General features: G+C 47.6%; 1 protein-coding gene across 1 annotated transcript in view; it reads right to left on the bottom strand.

Moving 5' to 3' along the window:
- The window catches only part of YES1 (YES proto-oncogene 1, Src family tyrosine kinase), a 162,721-nt gene extending 140,927 nt beyond the window's left edge, over window positions 1-21,794 (bottom strand). The window contains exon 1 of the mRNA XM_063923563.1: window positions 21,306-21,794. The gene's annotated coding sequence lies outside the window, so the exon portion shown is untranslated. The remainder of the gene's footprint in view (window positions 1-21,305) is intronic.
- Between the last annotated feature and the right edge of the window lie 3,209 nt (window positions 21,795-25,003).

Raw genomic sequence — 25,003 nt, 5'->3', positions numbered from 1 at the left:
AAACACCTTTTTCTGTACTGTGTCCAGAATCATCCCTAGGAACAGCAGACGTGTCGTCGGAATCAGCTGCGATTTTGGAATATTTAGAATCCATCCGTGCTGTCGTAGTACTATTTGCGATAGTGCTACTCCGACCTCTAACTGTTCTCTGGACCGTGCCCTTATCAGGAGATCGTCCAAGTAAGGGATAATTAAGACGCCTTTTCTTCGAAGAAGAATCATCATTTCGGCCATTACCTTGGTAAAGACCCGGGGTGCCGTGGACAATCCAAACGGCAGCGTCTGAAACTGATAGTGACAGTTCTGTACCACAAACCTGAGGTACCCTTGGTGAGAAGGGCAAATTGGGACATGGAGGTAAGCATCCTTGATGTCCAGAGACACCATGTAGTCCCCTTCTTCCAGGTTCGCTATCACTGCTCTGAGTGACTCCATCTTGAACTTGAACCTTTTTATGTAAGTGTTCAAGGTTTTCAGATTTAAAATGGGTCTCACCGAGCCGTCCGGCTTCGGTACCACAAACAGCGTGGAGTAATACCCCTTTCCCTGTTGTAGGAGGGGTACCTTGATTATCACTTGCTGGGAATACAGCTTGTGAATGGCTTCCAATACCGCCTCCCTGTCGGGGGTAGACGTTGGTAAAGCAGACTTCAAGAACCGGCGAGGGGGAGACGTCTCGAATTCCAATTTGTACCCCTGAGATACTACCTGCAGGATCCAGGGGTCCACTTGCGAGTGAGCCCACTGCGCGCTGAAATTCTTGAGACGGGCCCCCACCGTGCCTGAGTCCGCTTGTAAGGCCCCAGCGTCATGCTGAGGACTTGGCAGAAGCGGGGGAGGGCTTCTGGTCGTGGGAAGAAGCTGTCTGTTGTAGTCTTTTTCCCCTTCCTCTGCCCCGGGGCAGATATGAGTGGCCTTTTGCCCGCTTGCCCTTATGGGGACGAAAGGACTGAGCCTGAAAAGGCGGTATCTTTTTCTGCTGCGAGGTGACTTGGGGTAAAAAGGTGGATTTCCCAGCCGTTGCCGTGGCCACCAGGTCCGATAGACCGCCCCCAAATAACTCCTCCCCTTTATACGGCAATACTTCCATATGCCGTTTGGAATCCGCATCCCCTGACCACTGTCGCGTCCATAATCCTCTTCTGGCAGAAATGGACATCGCACTTACTCTTGATGCCAGAGTGCAAATGTCTCTCTGTGCATCTCGCATATATAGGAATGCATCCTTTAAATGCTCTATAGTCAATAATATATTGTCCCTGTCCAGGGTATCAATATTTTCAGTCAGGGAATCCGACCAAGCCACCCCAGCACTGCACATCCAGGCTGAGGCGATTGCTGGTCGCAGTATAACACCAGTATGTGTGTATATACTTTTAAGGATATTTTCCAGCCTCCTATCTGCTGGCTCCTTAAGGGCGGCCGTTTCTGGAGACGGTAACGCCACTTGTTTTGATAAGCGTGTGAGCGCCTTATCCACCCTAGGGGGTGTTTCCCAACGAGCCCTAACCTCTGGTGGGAAGGGATATAGTGCCAATAATTTTTTAGAAATTAGCAGTTTTCTGTCGGGGGTAACCCACGCTTCATCACACACTTCAGTCAATTCATTTGATTCAGGAAAAACTACGGGTAGTTTTTTCACACCCCACATAATACCCCTTTTTGTGGTACTTGCAGTATCAGAGATGTGCAAAACCTCCTTCATTGCCGTGATCATGTAACGTGTGGCCCTACTGGAAAATACGTTTGTTTCTTCACCGTCGACACTGGAGTCAGTGTCTGTGTCTGGGTCCGTGTCGACCCACTGAGGTAACGGGCGTTTAATAGCCCCTGACGGTGTTTGAGACGCCTGGACAGGCACTAACTGAGCTGCCGGCTGTCTCATGTCGTCAACAGTTTTCTGTAACGTGCCGACACTGTCACGTAATTCCTTAATTACGGCCATCCATTCAGGTGTCGACTCCCTAGGGGGTGACATCACCATTATAGGCAATTGCTTCGCCTCCACATCATTTTCCTCCTCATACATGTCGACACACACGTACCGACACCCAGCACACACACAGGGAATGCTCTGATAGAGGACAGGACCCACTTAGCCCTTTGGGGAGACAGAGGGAGAGTTTGCCAGCACACACCAGAGCGCTATATATGTATAGGGATAACCTTACAATAAGTGTCTATCCCTTATAGCTGCTTATATCTGTTATTTTGCCAAATAAGTGCCCCCCTCTCTTTTTTACCCTGTTTCTGTAGTTGCAGGATGCAGGGGAGATTCTGGGAGCCTTCCTACCAGCGGAGCTGTGTGGGAAAAATGGCGCTGTGTGCTGAGGAGATAGGCCCCGCCCCCTTCACGGCGGGCTCTTCTCCCGCTTTTCTCTGGAAAACTGGCAGGGGTTAAATACATCCATATAGCCCAGGAGCTATATGTGATGTATTTTTCGCCAACTAAGGTAAATTCATTGCTTCCCAGGACGCCCCCCCCCCAGCGTCCTGCACCCTCAGTGACCGGAGTGTGAAGTGTGCTGAGAGCAATGGCGCACAGCTGCAGTGCTGTGCGCTACCTTATGAAGACAGGAAAGTCTTCTGCCGCCGATTTATGGACCTCTTCTTGCTTCAGCATCTGTAAGGGGGCCGGCGGCGCGGCTCCGGGACCCATCCATGGCTGGGCCTGTGATCGTCCCTCTGGAGCTAATGTCCAGTAGCCTAAGAAACCCAATCCACTCTGCACGCAGGTGAGTTCGTTTCTCTCCCCTAAGTCCCTCGATGCAGTGAGCCTGTTGCCAGCAGGTCTCACTGAAAATAAAAAACCTATTTAAACTTTTACTCTAAGCAGCTCAGGAGAGCCACCTAGATTGCACCCTTCTCGTTCGGGCACAAAATCTAACTGGAGGAGGGTCATGGGGGGAGGAGCCAGTGCACACCGGCTAGTCCTAGAGCTTTTGCTTTGTGCCCAGTCTCCTGCGGAGCCGCTGTTCCCCATGGTCCTTTCGGAGTCCCCAGCATCCACTAGGACGTTAGAGAAATACACAATATATATTCTAAATACACAATTCACTTGCCTATAGTCCTGGTACGGTTCATTTTTAAACAATAGCTTCATCATGAAGACCAAAGATTATCAAAACAAAAAATGGTTACTTGAAAAGCACCAGACAAGTATGAGCTTGTGTCAGTATTATACAAAAACCTGATGTTTTGCATAGAACAACAATGATGAAATATATTAGCACATGCAGAGGGGTGCAGTACGGTATGCCGGCGGCCGGGCTCCCGGCTACCAGCATACCGGCGCCGGGAGCCCGACCGACGGCATACCGACAGTGTGGCGAGCGCATATGAGCCCCTTGTGGGCGCGCTACGCTATTTTATTCTCCCTCCAGGGGGGTCGTGGACCCCCACGAGGGAGAATATATGTCGGTATGCCGGGTGTCGGGATTCCGGCGCCGGTATACTGTGCGCCAGGATCCCGACATTCGGCATACAGAAGACCACCCCATGCAGAGCTCCTTATCCGAGGCTGCTCACAATGCCACTAGCCACAGCATGACTTACATGCTTTCTGTCAATTAGGGGAGGGATGGGGCCAGCTTCAAAATGGGGGCGTTTCCAGGGTCTATATCTTACGGCGCGGTTTTCCTGGCTCCGGCAGAGGAGATCTGTTGCCCATTCTGAAAAAGCTTAGACATATTCAGATGGACAATGATAATTCAATGCTGCATATTTGGATCTGCTTTCCCGGCAGACGGTGTCTTCTCTCCAGACCCTCCTGTGGTACTAGCATATTTTTGCAGCACTGCTGCATTCAAAGATGTAGGTGCAATGCAAATAGTGTCAAACCTCTAAATCATGGACCTATATACGAAGGCTACAGAGGACCTTTAATATCCACTGTTGCACTATCAAATGAATCATAAAGAAATGGAGAGAATATGGCAAAATTGTGAATTTTCCTACATCAGGCACATTCACCTGTTGTAGACAAATAATTGATTTGAATAGGACACTTCCCAGAATAGCAACTGTGCCAGAGTTACATTCTTCCATTACAACAATATTCCTGACACCTCAAAATACTAAGCTTTATAGCGAGAGTGGAAAGAATTAAAATGTTGTCAAATTGTCTCAACAAAAATTTAGAGACCATCATACAGCGTTTGATGACGAATTAATGTTTGGTTTAGATAAGAGCCTGCTTTTTGGTCTCTATGGGGTCGATTCAATTCACTGACAGTTGAATAGCGCAAGGAATTAGCTCCAGGCGCTATTCAATACAGCGCCAAGTGACACTCAATTGTCGGGAATTCTTCTCTCACCCCCACGGGCTGCGAGAGGAAATCCGACAAAAGTGCTGCCGCGCGGCCGGCGCGAGGCTGATTCTGTTGGGAATCAGCATAGCGGCGGGTAGTTAAGTCGGAGAATGCCCGTTCTCCCGACAAATCAACCTGTTAAGTCAACGAGAACAGGCATTCGCCGACTTAACTTGAGCTGAATTGAATAGCGCCAGGAGCCAATTCCCGGCGCTATTCAACTGTCTGTGAATTGAATCGACCCCCGCCTAATATTCCTCCTCAGCCCAAAAACATTGAGGCCAAAAAGGAGATTAATCAAAACAGTGAATTTTCTTCTAACTCTGGTCTCAGGAAAGTTCCATGGCATAATCTAGACCTGCTTCATGTGAACTGTGATGCATTGTAGTGGGGGGGGGGGGGGGTGATATGGCATGCCGTTGGTCACATGATCGACTGCGGCATCCAGATTTTTCAAATGTCGACAGCGGACGGGGTAATTAATTGCGTAGTATGGAGTTGAATAATATATTGTAGAGCAGCGTTTCCCAGACCAGTGTGATAGTAGGCGGAGTGACTGTGCTCTGTGTGTGATCTGTTGGTGAAGAGAAAGGTGGAGTGATACAGCTCTGAGTAACTTGTTCTGCCAGTGAAAAAGGAGCAGTGAGACACAGATATGTGGTGGCGTTCCAGGGACCACTTAGCAACCTAAATTATTGGAAATCTGAAGTCAGTCCCAATTATTTTGTGAGAAGGAAATAACACACAAAGCAGGGGCAAAAGCCCATATATGAAGAGGACAGAATTTCCCATGCAAAGGGGACATATATCTAGTAATGGAGAGAAGGAGTAAAAGTCCCACATACAAAAGCCCCTAGCAGGTAGTGGTGGGGATAACTGCAGTCGGGGAAATAAAAAAAAGCACACCTGTATAAGGGTGCGTACACACTAGGTGATATAGTCTACTGCGTACAGGCTACATATACTGCATGATGCACACTCATCTGCGACATCGCCAGTCGGACCTCCATGCAGGTAACTATATAACTGACACAGAGCTAGACACAGGTATAAGAGTAGGATGCAGATAATTACAGAACTGATGCCGTCTCAGCAGACATCGGTAAGTGTGTATGCATTTGCCAATGTTCGGTCCCGTCGCAGACGACTTTGCATCGTTTTCGATGTCGTCCTAGTGCGGACGTACCGTAAGGCCATATGGGCCTATGGGGACAGCTGCAGAGTGAGAGGAAGCTTAGAGTGACACTTTGTGGAGTGTAGTAACTGCAAGTGAGCAGAGTCTAAATCTACCGATTAGTGAGAGCCTGATAAAAGAATGGGCATAGGCATGGAATGACAGGAACTAGAAAGGAGATGTAGATATTTTTCCTGTATCATTTTACAGTAATGTGCCGGAGTAGGCGTTTAGTAAAGAGACCATATTTTGGGATAGAGCTGGTCTGGTGCTTATCTAATTGGATTTGCACTGCACACCCACCATGTAAAGTCACCTGTGTCCAAAACACATTGGGGTCAATTCTATTCGGCAACTAAAGAATAGCGCCGGGAATTAGCTCCCGACGCTATTCAATTCTGCTACTAGTTGCCCGCAATTGTCGGGAATTCTTCTCTCATCCCCGGTGGATGAGAGAAGAAACCCGACAAAAGTGCTGCCTCGCGGCCGGCGCGAGGCTGATTCTGTCGGGAATCAGCCTCGCCCCGGGTAGTTAAGTCGGAGAATGCCCGTTCTCCCGACAAAACTACCTGTTAAGTCGGCGAGAACGGGACATCGCCGACTTAACTTTAGCTGAATTGAATAGCGTCGGGAGCCAATTCCCGGCGCTATTCTTTAGTTGCCGAATAGAATTGACCCCAATGCTGTAAAGCCTGCAAGGGTAGAGGAATGCATCAGCAAGGAGGTAAGCAGTTTGCTTATGCAACTCAAACCAGCTACACAGTGACGGAGGTTCCATTTACTTAAAGAGAGAACCACCAAGTTTGGGTCTACATTTCTTCTTTAGGTAGTATAGGAGAGTATCTTTGTAACCCAATCTGTCTCTACTAAAGTGTTCATGACAGCTTTCTCTACACCTCACTGTAGGAAACACCATATAGGAGTGGATTCAATTAGACACAAGGAGGGCAAATTGCTGTTGTAACAGTGTGAAACACCAGTAAAGACACCCCAATTCACGTCCCCTCATGGCCCCTTCTTGCCCCAGACTCGTGTATTTTTGTACGCAGCTCTTTGGAGTTGCAAACAGAGTCCGGATGTTCTGTAAATGTGGCATAAAGCATATAGCGGCTGCAAGTAATTTGTATATAACTGATCAACCCTCATAGTGTGAAACAATGCAAGTGTGCAGTACATGCAGTAATCTATGCATAGTTGCAGACATGCAGAAGAGGTCTACTTCCTTGGTACCAGTAAAGTCACCTAGTTGCATTCAGGTATAGGGCTTTCATTTTGAGAGAGAACACAAGGGATTTTTTTTTTTTTTTTCCATTTAAACCAATTTTTTTTAATTAATGTTTTACTGAAAAAAAATATATTGAATCCTGCTTATTATATTAATACCGTGTAACAATTCTATGTATTAGAAACCTCAATCAACCATGTGTCAATTTTCTAACATTAACAATCCAAAGTTATTAGGCTTTGATATAATATTACATCTTTCAAATGAACAAATGTTTTACTGCTTATTGTCCCTATTACACCTGAATATATGTAGATTAACTAATTAAAACATACAAAGTACACTCAAAAATAGATGAAATTGAAAATAAGAACAAATTAATGTTAAGCATTAGTCCTACTTATTACTTACATAATTAAATCAATCTGAATAGTAATACAAAATGGAAAATGCAGAAGCACAAACAAATAAAGGAGTTAAGCATTAGCAAAGGGCATGCCACTATCAATAAACATTTTGAAACTAAAAAAAAAAAACACACACTAGTCTTTTAGTATAATAGGCTTTTTTTTTTTTTAAGAAGTCACGGAACCGTGCCTATAGTCACGGAATAATAATATTTGTTCTTAAAATAACCACTTGGTGTAAACCAATCAATCCCGGTTTGTACACATGCACACACCAGACAAGAAAGAAACTTCAGAATGCATACAAAATCAGTGATCGCTAAGAAATGCGCTTGGTAAATTAAAAACGGAGAAACCCGCTTCATTAAGCATTTTCTATACATTTATATATGTATTCCCTATACCAGTGGTTTGTTTTGAATCACGGCGCCCTAGAGTATCAGAAATGTTTCACAACACCCCTAGACAAAGTTTTTTCATTGAGAAATTTAGAATAAAATATTAAATTAAGTAAATTGTGTTTTATATGTCATGCTTAGGTTTAATTATGTGGTGAAGGACAAGATTTCTTCTGTCTGTCCATATATTTTATGACTGGCAGCTGCAAGCACTGGTTTTGCTTATTGCATTGAACATAAATATCTTGAATTTGTCCTGGGCCACCAACGTCAGACATCCCTGCAAGTGCCCTGAGGCACCCCACCATGGTGCCATGGCACACAGTTTCGGAACCACTGCCCAATACACTTATATGTACAGACAAACCATAATGCAAGATAAATACAAAAGTTTTGTTAAGTGTTTGACTTTGACTTAGGCTCTATGCAATGGCTCAAATACAGAAGACAAACACATGACATCGGACCCTAAAGGGCCCCATACACCAGAACGATAAAGCCCGATTTCAGCCAATTTAGGGCATTCGGGCCGATATATCGGGTGAAATCCGGGCATTTTGGATGTGTTTCCGATCCAATACGCGTTCCCGTGAGGGTCGGATCAGCTCCCCTAGATCGTTAGTGCTGCACTTGTGATATGTCGGTTCCCGCAGGCATGGCTGGGATCGCATACGATATATCACATGCAAAATGTACCAAATCGTATGGAATTGTATGAAACCACTCCCGGGAAGCTTCCAGGAGAGTTCAAGGGAAATCGCCTCCGACTTCAGCCTCAGACATATCGTTCTAGTGCAGAGGTTCTCAAACTCGGTCCTCGGGAGCACACACAGTGCATGTTTTGCAGGTCTCCTCACAGAATCGCGAATGAAATAATTAGCTCCACCTGTGGACCTTTTAAAATGTGTCAGTGAGTAATTAATACACCTGTGCACCTGCTGGGTTACCTGCAAAACATGCACTGTGTGTGCCCCCGAGGACCGAGTTTGAGAACCTCTGTTCTAGTGTATGGGGCCCTTTACATCTAACAACGTAGGCGGACATTTCCTTTAATAAACTGCAGTCTCAACACTGTGACCTGCAGCAGAACACAACAGATCACTTAGGATACAGCCACAGCAGTTTGTAATGGAGATGGGAGGTAAAACTCAGGTAAACATTACTACTGAAAGCTAAAAACAGGAATGTTAGTAACATTGATATATATATTATCACATTATTTTGTATATCCCAAAATGACATTTATAACCTTTACAGATACTTTTCCCAGTGATTATTAAAATACACCACATATAATAATTGCTAAATGACCACTTCACAATATAGTTTTACTTCTCTGCTTGGTAAATATAGACACGCATGGTAACAGTGCATTACCTAAAAAGAAAGCAACATGATGAAACAGACCTCTAGAAACACAAAACTGATATTTTGATTTATTCATATAATATTTCAGTAACCCATTAAAAAACGTAAAGCATGTTTTATAGAATGGAGCAAAGTTTTATGGGTCTAATTCAGACCTGATCGCAACAAACTTTCTCTAATTTCTTACCAGTTATTTATATAGCGCACACATATTCCGCAGCGCTTTACAGAGAATATTTGCCCATTCACATCAGTCCCTGCCCCAGTGGAGCTTACAATCTAGATTCCCTATCACATGTGTGCACACACACACATATTCACGCCTAGGGTAATTTTGTTGGAAGCCAATTAACCTACCAGTATATTTTTGGATTGTGGGAGGAAACCCAAGCTAGTACGGGGAGAATATACAAACTCCGCACAGTTAGGGCCATGGTAGGAATCGAACCAATGACCTCAGTGCTGTGAGATAGTAATGCTAACCATTAATGGGCCAACCATGTGAACTGCAGTGGGGGGGGAGGCGGCAGATATAACATGTGCAGTGAGAGTGATGGTGCCCACACATGGTGCGATTATCACACATGATTTGAACTTTTTAGTTCAAATCACATCTAGTTCAACTCGCAGTGTTTATGTTCCCTTGCAATGCGAAACGCGTTCCCTCATAGTCCATATCGCAAGGTAAAAATAAGAATTTACTCACCGGTAATTCTATTTCTCGTAGTCCGTAGTGGATGCTGGGACTCTGTAAGGACCATGGGGGATAGCGGCTCCGCAGGAGACTGGGCACAACTATAAAGAAAGCTTTAGACTACTGGTGTGCACTGGCTCCTCCCACTATGACCCTCCTCCAGACTTCAGTTAGGATACTGTGCCCGGAAGAGCTGACACAATAAGGAAGGATTTTGAATCCCGGGTAAGACTCATACCAGCCACAACAATCACACCGTATAACTCGTGATACAATACCCAGTTAACAGTATGATAACAACTGAGCCTCTCAACAGATGGCTCAACAATAACCCTTTAGTTAAACAATAACTATATACAAGTATTGCAGACAATCTGCACTTGGGATGGGCGCCCAGCATCCACTACGGACTACGAGAAATAGAATTACCGGGGAGTAAATTCTTATTTTCTCTGACGTCCTAAGTGGATGCTGGGACTCCGTAAGGACCATGGGGATTATACCAAAGCTCCCAAACGGGCGGGAGAGTGCGGATGACTCTGCAGCACCGAATGGGCAAACTCTAGGTCCTCCTCAGCCAGGGTGTCAAACTTGTAGAATTTAGCAAATGTGTTTGACCCCGACCAAGTAGCTGCTCGGCAAAGTTGTAGAGCCGAGACCCCTCGGGCAGCCGCCCAAGAAGAGCCCACCTTCCTCGTGGAATGGGCTTTCACTGATTTAGGATGCGGCAGTCCAGCCGCAGAATGTGCAAGCTGAATCGTACTACAGATCCAGCGAGCAATAGTCTGCTTTGAAGCATGTGCACCCAACTTGTTGGGTGCATACAGGATAAATAGCGAGTCAGTCTTTCTGACTCCAGCTGTCCTGGAAACATAAATTTTCAGGGCCCTGACTATGTCCAACAACTTGGAAGCCTCCAAGTCTTTAGTAGCCGCAGGCACCACGATAGGTTGGTTCAGATGAAAGGCTGATACCACCTTAGGGAGAAATTGTGGACGAGTCCTCAATTCTGCCCTATCCATATGGAAAATCAGATAAGGGCTTTTACATGACAAAGCCGCTAATTCTGACACACGCCTGGCCGAAGCCAAGGCCAACAACATGACCACTTTCCACGTGAGATACTTCAAGTCCACGGTTCTAAGTGGCTCAAACCAATGTGACTTTAGGAAACCCAACACCACGTTGAGATCCCAAGGTGCCACTGGAGGCACAAAAGGGGGCTGAATATGCAGCACTCCCTTAACAAAAGTTTGAACTTCAGGTAGTGAAGCCAGTTCTCTCTGGAAGAAAATCGATAGAGCCGAAATCTGGACCTTAATGGAACCCAATTTTAGGCCCATAGTCACCCCTGACTGTAGAAAGTGCAGGAAACGGCCCAGCTGAAATTCTTCCGTAGGGGCCTTCCTGGCCTCGCACCACGCAACATATTTACGCCATATGCTGTGATAATGGTTAGCCGTTACTACTTTCCTAGCTTTAATCAGCATAGGAATGACTTCCTCCGGAATGCCCTTTTCCTTCAGGATCCGGTGTTCAACCGCCATGCCGTCAAACGCAGCCGCGGTAAGTCTTGGAACAGACAGGGCCCCTGCTGCAGCAGGTCCTGTCTGAGCGGCAGAGGCCATGGGTCCTCTGAGATCATTTCTTGAAGTTCCCGGTACCAAGCTCTTCTTGGCCAATCCGGAACAATGAGTATAGTTCTTACTCCTCTTCTCCTTATTATCCTCAGTACCTTTGGTATGAGAGGAAGAGGAGGGAACACATAAACCGACCGGTACACCCACGGTGTCACTAGAGCGTCCACAGCTATCGCCTGCGGGTCTCTTGACCTGGCGCAATACTTTTCTAGCTTTTTGTTTAGGCGGGACGCCATCATGTCCACCTGTGGCCTTTCCCAACGGTTTACAATCATTTGGAAGACTTCTGGATGAAGTCCCCACTCTCCCGGGTGGAGGTCGTGCCTGCTGAGGAAGTCTGCTTCCCAGTTGTCCACTCCCGGAATGAACACTGCTGACAGTGCTAACACGTGATTTTCCGCCCATCGGAGAATCCTTGTGGCTTCTGCCATCGCCGTCCTGCTTCTCGTGCCGCCCTGTCGGTTTACATGGGCGACCGCCGTGATGTTGTCTGACTGGATCAGTACCGGCTGGTTTTGAAGCAGGGGTTTTGCCTGACTTAGGGCATTGTAAATGGCCCTTAGTTCCAGAATATTTATGTGCAGGGAAGTCTCCTGACTTGACCATAGTCCTTGGAAGTTTCTTCCCTGTGTGACTGCCCCCCAGCCTCAAAGGCTGGCATCCGTGGTCACCAGGACCCAGTCCTGTATGCCGAATCTGCGGCCCTCTTGAAGATGAGCACTCTGCAGCCACCACAGCAGAGACACCCTTGTCATTGGAGACAGGGTTATCAGCCGATGCATCTGAAGATGCGATCCGGACCACTTGTCCAACAGGTCCCACTGAAAAGTTCTTGCATGGAACCTGCCGAATGGAATTGCTTCGTAGGAAGCTACCATCTTTCCCAGGATCCGCGTGCAGTGATGCACCGACACCTGTTTTGGTTTTAGGAGGCCTCTGACTAGAGATGACAGCTCCTTGGCCTACTCCTCCAGGAGAAACACTTTTTTCTGTTCTGTGTCCAGAACCATCCCCAGGAACAGTAGACGTGTCGTAGGGACCAGCTGTGACTTTGGAATATTTAGAATCCAGCCGTGCTGTTGTAGCACCTCCCGAGATAGTGCTACCCCGACCAACAACTGCTCCCTGGACCTCGCCTTTATCAGGAGATCGTCCAAGTACGGGATAATTAAAACTCCCTTCTTTCGAAGGAGTATCATCATTTCTGCCATTACCTTGGTAAAGACCCTCGGAGCCGTGGATAGACCGAACGGCAACGTCTGGAATTGGTAATGACAATCCTGTACCACAAATCTGAGGTACTCCTGGTGAGGATGGTAAATGGGGACATGCAGGTAAGCATCCTTGATGTCCAGTGATACCATGTAATCCCCCTCGTCCAGGCTTGCAATAACCGCCCTGAGCGATTCCATCTTGAACCTGAATTTTTTTATATATGTGTTCAAGGATTTAAAATTTAAAATGGGTCTCACCGAACCGTCCGGTTTCGGTACCACAAACATTGTGGAATAGTAACCCCGTCCTTGTTGAAGTAGGGGCACCTTTACTATCACCTGTTGTGAATACAGCTTGTGAATTGCCTGTAACACTGCCTCCCTGCCTGAGGGAGTGGTTGGTAAGGCAGATTTGAGGAAACGGCGGGGGGGAGACGTCTCGAATTCCAGCTTGTACCCCTGAGATACTACTTGAAAGATCCAGGGATCCACCCGTGAGCGAGCCCACTGATTGCTGAAATATTTGAGACGGGCCCCCACCGTACCTGGCTCCGCCTGTGGAGCCCCAGCGTCATGCTGTGGACTTAGAGGAAGCGGGGGAGGACTTTTGCTCCTGGGAACTGGCTGTATGCTGCAGCTTTTTCCCCCTACCTCTGCCTCTGGGCAGAAAGGACGCGCCCTTAACCCGCTTGCCCCTATTGGGCCGAAAGGACTGTACCTGATAATACGGTGCTTTCTTTGGCTGTGAGGGAACATGGGGTAAAAATGTAGACTTCCCAGCTGTTGCTGTGGAAACGAGGTCCGAGAGACCATCCCCGAACAACTCCTCACCCTTATAAGGCAGAACTTCCATGTGCCTTTTGGAATCTGCATCTCCTGTCCACTGCCGAGTCCATAACCCTCTCCTGGCAGAAATGGACATTGCACTAATTTTAGATGCCAGCCGGCAAATATCCCTCATGTATAAAAGAGCGTCTTTAATATGCTCTACGGTTAGCAATATAGTGTCCCTGTCTAGGGTATCAATATTTTCCGACAGGGAATCTGACCATGCAGCTGCAGCACTGCACATCCATGCTGAAGCAATAGCTGGTCTCAGTATAACACCTGTGTGTGTATATATAGACTTGAGGATAGCCTCCTGCTTTCTATCAGCAGATTCCTTCAGGGCGGCCGTATCCTGAGACGGTAGTGCCACCTTCTTTGACAAGCGTGTGAGCGCTTTATCCACCCTAGGGGATGTTTCCCAACGTGCCCTATCCTCTGGCGGGAAAGGGTACGCCATTAGTAACCTCTTAGAAATTACCAGTTTCTTATCAGGGGAAGCCCACGCTTCTTCACACACTTCATTTAACTCCTCAGATGGAGGAAAAGCTACTGGTAGTTTTTTCTCTCCAAACATAATACCCTTTTTTGTGGTACCGGGGGTAACATCAGAAATGTGCAACACATTTTTCATTGCCTCAATCATGTAACGTGTGGCCCTACTGGAAGTTACATTAGTCTCATCGTCGTCGACACTGGAGTCAGTATCCGTGTCGACATCTGTGTCTGCCATCTGAGGTAGCGGGCGTTTAGAGCCCCTGATGGCTTTTGAGACGCCTGGGCAGGCACAGGCTGAGAAGCCGGCTGTCCCACATTTGGTATGTCGTCAAACCTTTTATGCAAGGAGTCGACACTGTCGCGTAATTCCTTCCACAGCACCATCCACTCAGGTGTCGACCCCGCAGGGGGTGACATCACATTTATAGGCATCTGCTCCGCCTCCACATAAGCCTCCTCATCAAACATGTCGACACAGCCGTACCGACACACCGCATACACACAGGGAATGCTCTGACAGAGGACAGGACCCCACAAAGCCCTTTGGGGAGACAGAGAGAGAGTATGCCAGCACACACCAGAGCGCTATATAACACAGGGATCCCACTATAAATGAGTGTTTTCCCTTATAGCTGCTTATTTTATATATACTGCGCCTAAAATTAGTGCCCCCCCCTCTCTTTTTTACTCTTGTGTAGCTTGACAACTGCAGGGGAGAGCCAGGGAGCGTCCTTCCAGCGGAGCTGTGAGGGAAAAATGGCGCCAGTGTGCTGAGGGAGATGGCCCTGCCCCTTTTCCGGCGGACTTCTCCCGCTTTTTCTGGAATTCTGGCAGGGGTATTTTTACACCTATATAGCCTTCCTGACTATATATGGTGTAGATTTGCCAGCCAAAGTGTCTTATATTGCCCTCAGGGCGCCCCCCCCCCCCCCAGCGCCCTGCACCCATCAGTGACCGGAGTGTGAGGTGTGCATGAGGAGCAATGGCGCACAGCTGCAGTGCTGTGCGCTACCTTGTTGAAGACTGAAGTCTTCTGCCGCCGATTTTCCGGAACACTTCTTGCTTCTGGCTCTGTAAGGGGGCCGGCGGCGCGGCTCCGGGAACGAACACCACGGTCGGGTCCTGCGGTCGATCCCTCTGGAGCTAATGGTGTCCAGTAGCCTAAGAAGCCCAAACTACCACCAGTTAGGTAGGTTCGCTTCTTCTCCCCTTAGTCCCTTGCTGCAGTGAGTCTGTTGCCAGCAGATCTCACTGTAAAATAAAAAACCTAAATATACTTTCTTTCTAGGAGCTCAGGAGAGCCCCTAGTGTGCATCCAGCTCAGCCGGGCACAAGATTCTAACTGAAGTCTGGAGAAGGGTCATAGTGGGAGGAGCCAGTGCACACCAGTAGTCTAAAGCTTTCTTTATAGTTGTGCCCAGTCTCCTGCGGAGCCGCTATCCCCCATGGTCCTTACGGAGTCCCAGCATCCACTTAGGACGTCAGAGAAATAGTACGTGCGGTCAGGTATTTTTGTACTACCATTGCTTACATTACATATTGTAATGTAGCCAAAATCAGGTGTACTTCAAATCGCATGTAGTTAAATAGCATACCCACTTAGTCCAAATCACATAGCACACATTGTATAGGCTCAAATCGCACCTAGCACAGATCTCACCGTGTGTGGGCACCATTAGATTTGGGTGGGTTATTTTGTTTCTGTGCAGGGTAAATACTGGCTGCTTTATTTTTACACTGCAATTTAGATATCAGTTTCAACACACCACACCCAAATCTAACTCTCTCTGCACATGTTACAGGTATATCTGCCCCACCTGCAATGCACATGGTTTTGCCCATTAGAGAAAAATGTTGCTGCTGAGAGCAGGTCTGAATTAGGCCCTATATCCAGTCACAAGTATACCCTTTTCCTACGGACATCAGACTTAAGGGGGTACTCACGGAGCGATATTCTAAGCAATCTGACTAGATTGCTTAGAATATAAGCCTGATCGCTCCATGTGTAGCCCTTACAGCGATAGCGATGCGCAGCCCCGCGCATCGCTATCGCTGCTGCTAGATTGGCCTGCCATGCAGGCCAATCTAGCGGGTCGCTCACTTTACCCGCTGGGTGAAATGAGTGGCCCCCCCGTTTCCCCCCGCACGCTTAGCACAGATTGCGCTATGCTGAGCGGCAAGAGAGATGTGTGCTGAGCTGTTCGCTCAGCACACATCTCTCCCCGCATCGGCCCGTCTATATGGGCCTTTAGGGGGACATGTACTAAGCAGTAATAAAAGGGGAAAAGTGAGCCAGTGGAGAAATTGCCCATGGCAACCAATCAGCATTGACATAACATTTATAATTTGCATACTATAAATGTATACAAAGCAGCTGATTAATTGCCATGGGCAACTTCTCCACTGGCTGACTTTTCCACTTTTATCACTGCTTAGTACATGTCCCCCTACTGTAGGTAAACCTACTGGTAACAGTAATAACAAACATACTACAAGTAAATATTCCATGCCTGAAAGGACTGAAAACAAAGCAACTCTATTGAACTCATTTGGCCCAAGCGTATAAGGGTTAATTTAAAATAAATAATAATAAAAAAGTCTATGAAGACCTCTCAGCAACAGATAAACCCTAGTGTAAAAAAAAAACCCACATACAATGACCAAGTTTTTCGCCAGTTTTTCTTAAAATACGAGCACCTCTCTACGATGTTGTAGCTTTGGGCCTGATTCAGGCTTGAACACACATGCCTGGGCACCTGCAATTTTTCAGCATACCGACTTGTTAATTATCGCAAATAAAGCTAGCGTCCAGAAAAGAGGAGCGACGCCCAGCGGAGCCATCGCTGCGTACACATTTACAGCATCACTTGGGCTACATCGAAAAAAGGAACATCGACATCCCAAGTGAGTCTATGGCCATGTTTCTCTACGTACATAATCGCAACTGAAGGCAGAAACACTCCCTGAAAATGTCTGTGACACACCTGTCACTTCCCCCAAAATGGTCCCCAACTGCCTTCCTGTCAACCACTCCGAGAATAAATCCTCACTGTGATCAGCATTGCAAAAGCCCACTGGCATGAGCACAACCTACTGATAATCACTCTGTTGCGTAAACATCGGTATTGTGTACAAATCTGAATCAGGCCCTTTGTCACTAGGAAGCCAATCTCAGGCTAGGAAGGGGTTTTCTTCTCTTGCCGGCGGGCACATTGTCCAGCCCTTTTCCAGGTTCAGATGCAGTAGAAGTGCTGAAGTCTAGTGATGCGGTTGCTTTCAGTCACTGATTGGCTGGGAGTATGCCGCTAGGTGATGTCACCGCACAGTGCGCTCCCAGCCTATGAGTGACTGAGAACAACTGGATCATGGGACTCCATCTATTCTATGGGCACTTGGGAGAGCCTGGGGATATTTGTTAATGTGACCGGAACCGAGAAGGTAAGTATTATCCCACTGTCCCCATCCCAATCCACAGTGTGTTTTGATTCTCGTAATGCCCGGGATTTAATGATTATAATACCGGGTATTTTTGAGACTCAAAAATGTCTGGGATCCCAGGATTGTCTTCCCTATTTGCAACCTTTTTTACAGCACATAGATTTCCTGCCCAATATTTAAGTCAATTATATAGTGCACAAATATGCAGCAGCGCTTCACAGAATATATACAGTACTCAGCTATTTACATAAGTCATCATACACCACGAACGTGCTTCAGTTTCATTAATTTGTACATCATGTTAAATAACTTCAATAAAGTTATGGAATCTTTTGTAAAGAAGATAAAACTTTCAGGTTTACAACAGAACGGACGAGAAGATTAAAAAAACAAAAACGACTGGATTATGCAAATGACTTGTCTTGTCCGCACAGTCTGCAATATCTTCCATTTTTGGTTAGCATATTTCAATACCAATTGAATAGAACACAGCAGAAAATGGACACATTCCACATATGCTTAGTTCAGTGGTTCCCAAACTGAGGGGATGCGGTCAAGATCCCACCGAACGGGATCCTGGCGGTCGGAATCCCGATACCGGGATCCCGACCGGCACAATCCCGACACATTCTCCCTTTATTCTCACTCTATTCTTCACACCCATAGAGTGAGAATAAATTAGTGTGCCGAGTGTAGCGAGCCCACAAGGGGCAGCGTTGCGCTCGCCCCCCTGTCGGGACTGTGCTGGTCAGGATCCCGGTGTCGGTATTCCAACCGCCGGGATCTCGTACTGATCCCAAACTGAGTGCCTCTGAACACTTGCAGGGGTGCCCTGGGTTGGTGGTCCAGGACTAATTCAAATTATTTATGGACAGTGCTTATAGTTTGGAATAAAAAATATATGGACAAACAAAAAAACACACACAAAAAATCTGAACCTAAAGATGACATATAAACAGAATTGACTTAATTTTTTTTTTTTCGAATTTACCAATAAGCTTTTGCACTAGGGGTGCTGTGAAAAAAATTCTGATACTTTAGAGCGCAGTGATTCAAAAAAGTCTGGGAATCACTGGCTTAGTTGATTTATAATTATCCTCTCAAATGTACAAACCTCATTCTCACTTCCACTGCATGTGCATACCACTTGTTGTACATCATTTTATGTTGTCTTGCCTTGCTCCATCATCACATGGTGAGAACTAATCCCATTGATTGTTCCTGCATACTAGCATGCGGTCTTTCAGGGTAGGCAGTGAAAAACAGAAGACAGAACATGCACTAAAGGGCCGCATACACTTATACGACATGACGGTCCGTCATGTCATATAACATTTCCTCCAACCTCCCGGCAGCCTCCCCGTTGGCAGGATAGTATTAGATATATCATATGCAGTTTTTTTTTTTGCATACAATGTATCTTTTACTTTCCCATCCATAACCTGCAGGATCCGACATACAACGAGTGCAGCACTCGTGATATGTCAGATCTAGGGGGATCCGTTCTGATGCACACGGGAACGCGCATTGGTTCGGGGAAAAAGCACAACGAAAATACCCGATTTCACCCAATATATCGGGCCGAATGCCCGAACTGGTCTGAAATCGGGCATTATCGGTCTAGGGTATGGGGCCCTTAATTTATATGCAAAGATGGTTTACTCAGTCAAGTAAACCATCACTCTAGGACTACAGAGCCTGGTATTTATTTTAATCACTTGTGTGTTCCAGCACCTAGCCTCGTTAATAATAGTCAATGATCCTTACTGTAAAAGGTGTTGATAATGCAAATATACACAGAGGCCAAGGTAACAGCAGACAGATTTAAAAACCATTCTGTATGGGTACCCTTGTTTCTTTTTTCTTTTTTTAACATAAGCAATTATCAACTCTACCTCTTAAGGTGGGTACACACTATATAATATATTGTGCAATCTGTACGACCATTGTATAGTGTGTATACCCAATCTATTGTTTACACACGTCATTCATTGCATGGTCCCATCTGATGTGCTGCATGTGAGATGGGACGATACCACGAACAATGCGGTGTTGTCACTTTAAGCGTGTAACGATATTATCACGTCGTCATACAACGGATCGTGTAGTGTGTACGACAATACAATATATTGTTACATCGCTGGGCCACACCATTTACTTTTACCTGTCAGGTGTTTATTACCTAAAGCTGTAATTCAATACACTGAACTTCTTGTTTCAGTGTCAGGTCAGAGATTTATTAGCAGGAATGAGATATTTCCTCAGAACGCTGGACCCACCATCAGAGCCTCTGCCCGGAAGGTTTACAGAACAATACAACCAATCAGAGAAATTTGAGACATACTAGGGAACTCTATAGAAACGTAAAAATCTGTAGAGCAATTACCGGTAAACATGGTCTCTTTCAGGACGCAGATTCACAAACACTACACCTTCTATATAGGAATTATTATTACCACCTATTTATATAGCGCATACATATCTCGTAGCGCTTCACAGAGAATATTTGGCCATTCACATCAGTCCCTGCCCAAATGGAGCTTTCAATCTATATTCCCTACCACATGTACACGCTAGGGTTGATTTTTGTTGGGAGCTAATTAACCTACCAGTATATTTTGGGATTGTGGGAGAAACCGGAGTAACCGAAGGAAACCCACGCAGGCACAGAGAGAATATATAAACTCCACACAGTTAGGGTCATGGTGAGAATTGAACCCACGTAATGCTAACCATTACACCATCCATGCTAGGTGTACTAAGGGCGGCCCTTATTTGGGGATGTAAGTAAACCCAATGGTTTGGGAACATCTCCGATGGTGGTGCGTCTACAAATGCGCACAGCAGATCACAGAAGCATGCGGGGGGGGAGGGGGTGTGTGTGGGGGGGGGGGGGGGAGGGTTTAATATACATAAGACTCTCCTTGCTGCTTTCACATATTTTCATATTGCTGCTACGAGAACAGCGTCCGTCTCTTAATCAGGCCACAAGTTTCATAAACAAGCCATCTTGACTGCCGTTCTACCAAAAACTTTGTGATGAAAGTAGAACCGTTAGAATATGACTAGATATCAAACTGCCAAGAGGAGATAGATATATATATATATATATATATATATATATATAATCATTACAAACATTTTCATGCTGTCCTCTTCAATCACTCAATAACATTCTGAGAAGAAAGAGGCCACAGAGTCTCTCCAAACAGTTGTTCTCAGCTATCAGCAGACAGGACAGCAGGCCATTTGTATGAAAGGATGGGAGAGGGAGGGCAGGGGAGCTTGTGAATGAATTCCTTTCCTCCTCCTTCTCTATGACTATTCATGTGGAAGAGGGTCAAAAGCAGGATTACAGGATTTATTTCCTCTCCCAACACACAGCACTATTAACCGCTTAAGGCAGATAAACAAAACCCCTGATCACCAATTATCATTACGTGGGGCCTAAAAAGTAGAAAGTGGCAGCATATTACATATGTAATCACAGACTGCATAATATCTTACTGTGATTCACACACTGCCAGTCCTGCACATTCCCAGCCAGTGGCAGGTCCCTCTACTCAGGCCAATCTCATTTATAACCTCCATACTAGTTAGCACCAGACATCCTTGTGCCAAACAATCTATTGGAACTCTGAAGACAAAAGTGATAAGATGAAGGGATACAGGGGTAACAGGTAGGCTAGAAAGGATCTGTGACATAATGGTAAGGTATGGCCTGTAATAGCAGTACACAGTGGCAGGCCTGTGTCACAGGAGAGGCATGGGGACAGGGCACCACATTTACACACAAACTTACACAAAAGGACACAAAAGTTGCCCTGAAGTTTTGCCTTCAACCCTACCAGCTGGATCTCCTTCCCAAACCCATGCCACCTCCATGAGTCACCGGGCAGACTGTGTGGCCTGGGGAGGCTGCTTTCCTGAGGGCTGGAGCAGGAAGGAAGAGCTGGGAAGGGGTGGGATGCATGGCCTAGTCTCGGGATTTCCCGATCCCAGCCCAGCAACACATAGGAACAATAACACAGGAACACACACACAACATGCTATGAGCATACATACATGCGGAGCATACATACATGACTGCGGCCCGGGGCTGCTCTCCTCTTACCTGCCGGATCTACTCCCAGACCCTCGCATAAGTTACTTGTTCCTGAGAGGAATTAGAGACCCGGGTGGTGGTGATGATGATGAGGACGGGGAGGAGGGTGTCCGTCTGCCTTCCTCCCGCACTCACTCTCGCAGGGAGTCTGTGGCCATCGGAAGACGGTGATCGGGGCAGTCACTCCATACTGGTCATGCAGCCCTGGCTCATGCACTTTGATCTCTTTCCTCCTCCTCCTCCTGCAGAAATCAGAGGCTGATCCATGCAGGGTCCGATCCTGTGATCTCTCCCACCCTCCCTGCTCAGCGGCTCTCCAATCCCGGGGGCGGAGAGCAGGAGGAGGAGGAGGGACGGGAGGGCCGGACGTGGATGATGAGCAGTCACTGGTGTGGCAACAGGCACGGAGGGAGGGTCACACTCCTCACTATACCATAACCGTACAGGAGCAGGCACTGGCATGAAGGTGTAAAGTTGCCGGGTGTTGTGAGTGCAGATCCTGCCCCTCCTCCCGCGCTGCCCTGCTATACCACCAGCACAGTGGGTGGGCGGCAGCCGCAGGGATGGAGCTAAAGCATGCCCAGCAACATGGCTGCCTGCGTGGTGTGGTAGGGAGGGGGGTAGTCTGCCTGTCTGACACCTGCTACAGTTCATCTGCTCTGATTTGTTTGGTGTAATGATTCACATGTACAGTATTGCACACTTTAATAGTTTGCAGGTTAGTAGACCCCATGTTCCTAACTTTACCGTAATGCTGCTACAAACTCTGGTAACTGAAGTAAGTTAAAAACAGTATGAACTTCAGAACTTGGTGACATGTGCATTATGTTACAGTGGTCATAAGCTGAACAGACCACTGAATTTTAAAGCTGTGCACTGAAAACAAGGCCCACCCATACACTAGAACAGGGGTGACCAACCTGTCAGAGGAAAAGAGCCCCAAAATATCTGCAGTTAAGTCAAATAGCCGGATATCGGCCCTCATTCCGAGTTAATCGCTAGCTGCCGTTGTTCGCAGCGCAGCGATCAGGCTAAAAATCGGCACTTATGCGCATGCGTATGCGGCCAGGGCCGGTGCAAGGTCTCACTGCACCCTAGGCAAAGCTTCAGCCTAGCGCCCCCTAACCTTTTAAACGGGTTCACTACAATATGCCGGCGGTCGGGCTCCCGGCGACCAGCATACCGGCGCCGGGGGCCCGACCGCCGGCTTACCGACAGTGTGGCGAGCACAAATGAGCCCCTTGCGGGCTCGCTGCGCACGCTACGGCACGGTGGCGCGCTACGCGCGCCACACTATTTTATTCTCCCTCCAGGGGGGTCGTGGACCCCCACAAGGGAGAATAAGTGTCGGTATGCCGGCTGTCAGGATCCCGGCGCCGGTATACTGTGCACCGGGATCCCGTCAGTCGGCATACTGAAGACCACCCTTTTAAACCCCCACTACCTAACCTCCAAAACCCCCAGCACTGCATCTGCACATGGGGTCTGGTGGGGATATGTAATTGTATGTGTATATATATGTATACATATATACACTTACACATACACCGGTATGCTCCTTATTGTGTTCCATCCCCCCATCCGTTAAGTTCATTACTAACCCCCCCTCCTCCATATGTACTGTATTGTGCCCCAGTGCCTGTATTTTCTCTATTATGTGCAAACCATCCATTAGGCGGTAAGATCTGTACTGTTTGTGGTCCTGCAGAACCCCCATAGGTTACTTATACTAAAGTTGTTTCATGTTTTCCTTCATAATTGCCATGGTTCCTATTACAGGCGGCAGCAGCATTACAGCAACGCTGCTGGGTGCAGACATGTAGTTAGGTGCTGCTTGCTGCTGGAGAGCCGGGATTCAGGGGTCTGGAGGAGGTGCATCAGGGCTATGAGGAGCGGCTGTGGGGGTGCCTCTCGGGAGTCATAGTTACATCTACCTCATATGTGTCCTCACATGACTTGATGTTACATGTGTCAACAGGAGGAAGCACTGAGGCACTATGTGGTAAAGCCTTATGGCGGCTGCACCGTATTAGACCCACAGCAGCAGCCAGCACAGTGTACAAGGAGGAGGTCACATACAGAGACATCTTTAAGTTTTTTTCTAGATGAATTCAGTGGCGCCCTCCAGGGGCCGGCGCCCCTAGGCAGCTGCATAAAGCTGCCTAATGGTAGAGCCGGCCCTGTATGCGGCTCAATGCGCACGCGCGACGTACTTTCACAAAAGCCGATGCAGTGTCACACAAGGTCTAGCAATGCTTTTCAGTCGCACTGCTAGCCGCAGAGTGATTGACAGGAAGTGGGTGTTTCTGGGTGGTAACTGACCGTTTTCGGGGAGTGTGTGTAAAAACGCAGGAGTGGCTGGGGAAACGTAGGCGTGGCTGGCCGAACGCAGGGCGTGTTTGTGACGTCAAAACAGGAACTAAACAGACTGAAGTGATCGCAAGCTAGGAGTAAGTCTCGAGCTACTCAGAAACTGCACAATCTTTTTTTGTAGCAGCGCTGCAATCCTTTCGTACGCACTTCTGCTAAGCTAAGATACACTCCCAGAGGACGGCGGCTTAGCGTTTGCACTGCTGCTAAAAGCAGCTAGCGAGCAATCAACTCGGAATGAGGGCCCTCATGCGCGCCTTTAAGGCACGTGAGCAAAAAATGGGGTGTGGCTTAACTGACACAAGGCAACGCCTCATTTTTGTGCACCCGCCTTCGGTATGACATTTGTAGGAGATTGACAATGTGTCACCCCCCATTTTTAGTTACACTGGGGGCAACAAACACTGAAACAATCCAGATCCACATAAATACACTGAAAAAAGCCAGCCTTCCCCCTTCACTCTGTGCCTCTCAACATCCCACCTCTGTGTGTTTCAGCCTGCCCCTCTATACTCCATGCCTCTCAGCATCCCACCTGTGTATTTCAGCCTGCCCCCTTCACTATGTGCCTCACAGCCTCTCCCTTCACTCTGTGCTTCTCAGCCTGCTCCCCCTTCTCTCTGTCCTTCTCAGCCTGCTCCCCCTTCTCTCTGCCCTTCTCAGCCTGCTCCCCCTTCTCTCTGCCCTTCTCAGCCTGCCCCCCCATTCTCTCTGTCCTTCTCAGCCTGCTCCCCCTTCTCTCTGTCCTTCTCAGCCTGCCCCCCCTTCACTCTGTCCCTCTCAGTCTGCTCCCCCTTCACTCTGTCCCTTTTAGTCTGCTCCCCCTTCACTCTGTGCCTCTCAGCCTGCTCCCCCTTCACTCTGTCCCTCTCAGTCTGCTCCCCTTCACTATGTCCCTCTCAGTCTGCTCCCCCTTCTCTCTGTGCTTCTCAGCATGCTCCCCCTTCACTCTGTCCCTCTCAGCCTGCTCCCCCTTCACTCTGTGCCTCTCAGCCTGTTCCCCCTTCACTCTGTGCCTCTCAGTCTGCTCCGCCTTCACTCTGTGCCTCTCAGCCTGCTCCCCCTTCTCTCTGTGCCTCTCAGCATGCTCCCCCTTCACTCTGTCCCTCTCAGTCTGCTCCCCCTTCACTCTGTGCCTCTCAGCCTGCTCCCCCTTCACTCTGCGCCTCTCAGCCTGCTCCCCCTTCACTCTGTGCCTCTCAGCCTGCTCCCCCTTCACTCTGTGCCTCTCAGCCTGCTCCCCCCTTCACTCTGTGTCTCTCAGCATCCTCCCCCTCTATCTCTCCCCTCCCCACACATGCAGCAGAGTACTCACACATTACTCCCAGCTGAGAAGG

The sequence above is a fragment of the Pseudophryne corroboree genome, chromosome 5, assembly GCF_028390025.1.
Source record: "Pseudophryne corroboree isolate aPseCor3 chromosome 5, aPseCor3.hap2, whole genome shotgun sequence".
Lineage (NCBI taxonomy): Eukaryota > Metazoa > Chordata > Amphibia > Anura > Myobatrachidae > Pseudophryne > Pseudophryne corroboree.
This window is presented reverse-complemented; position numbering and strand designations above follow the sequence as displayed.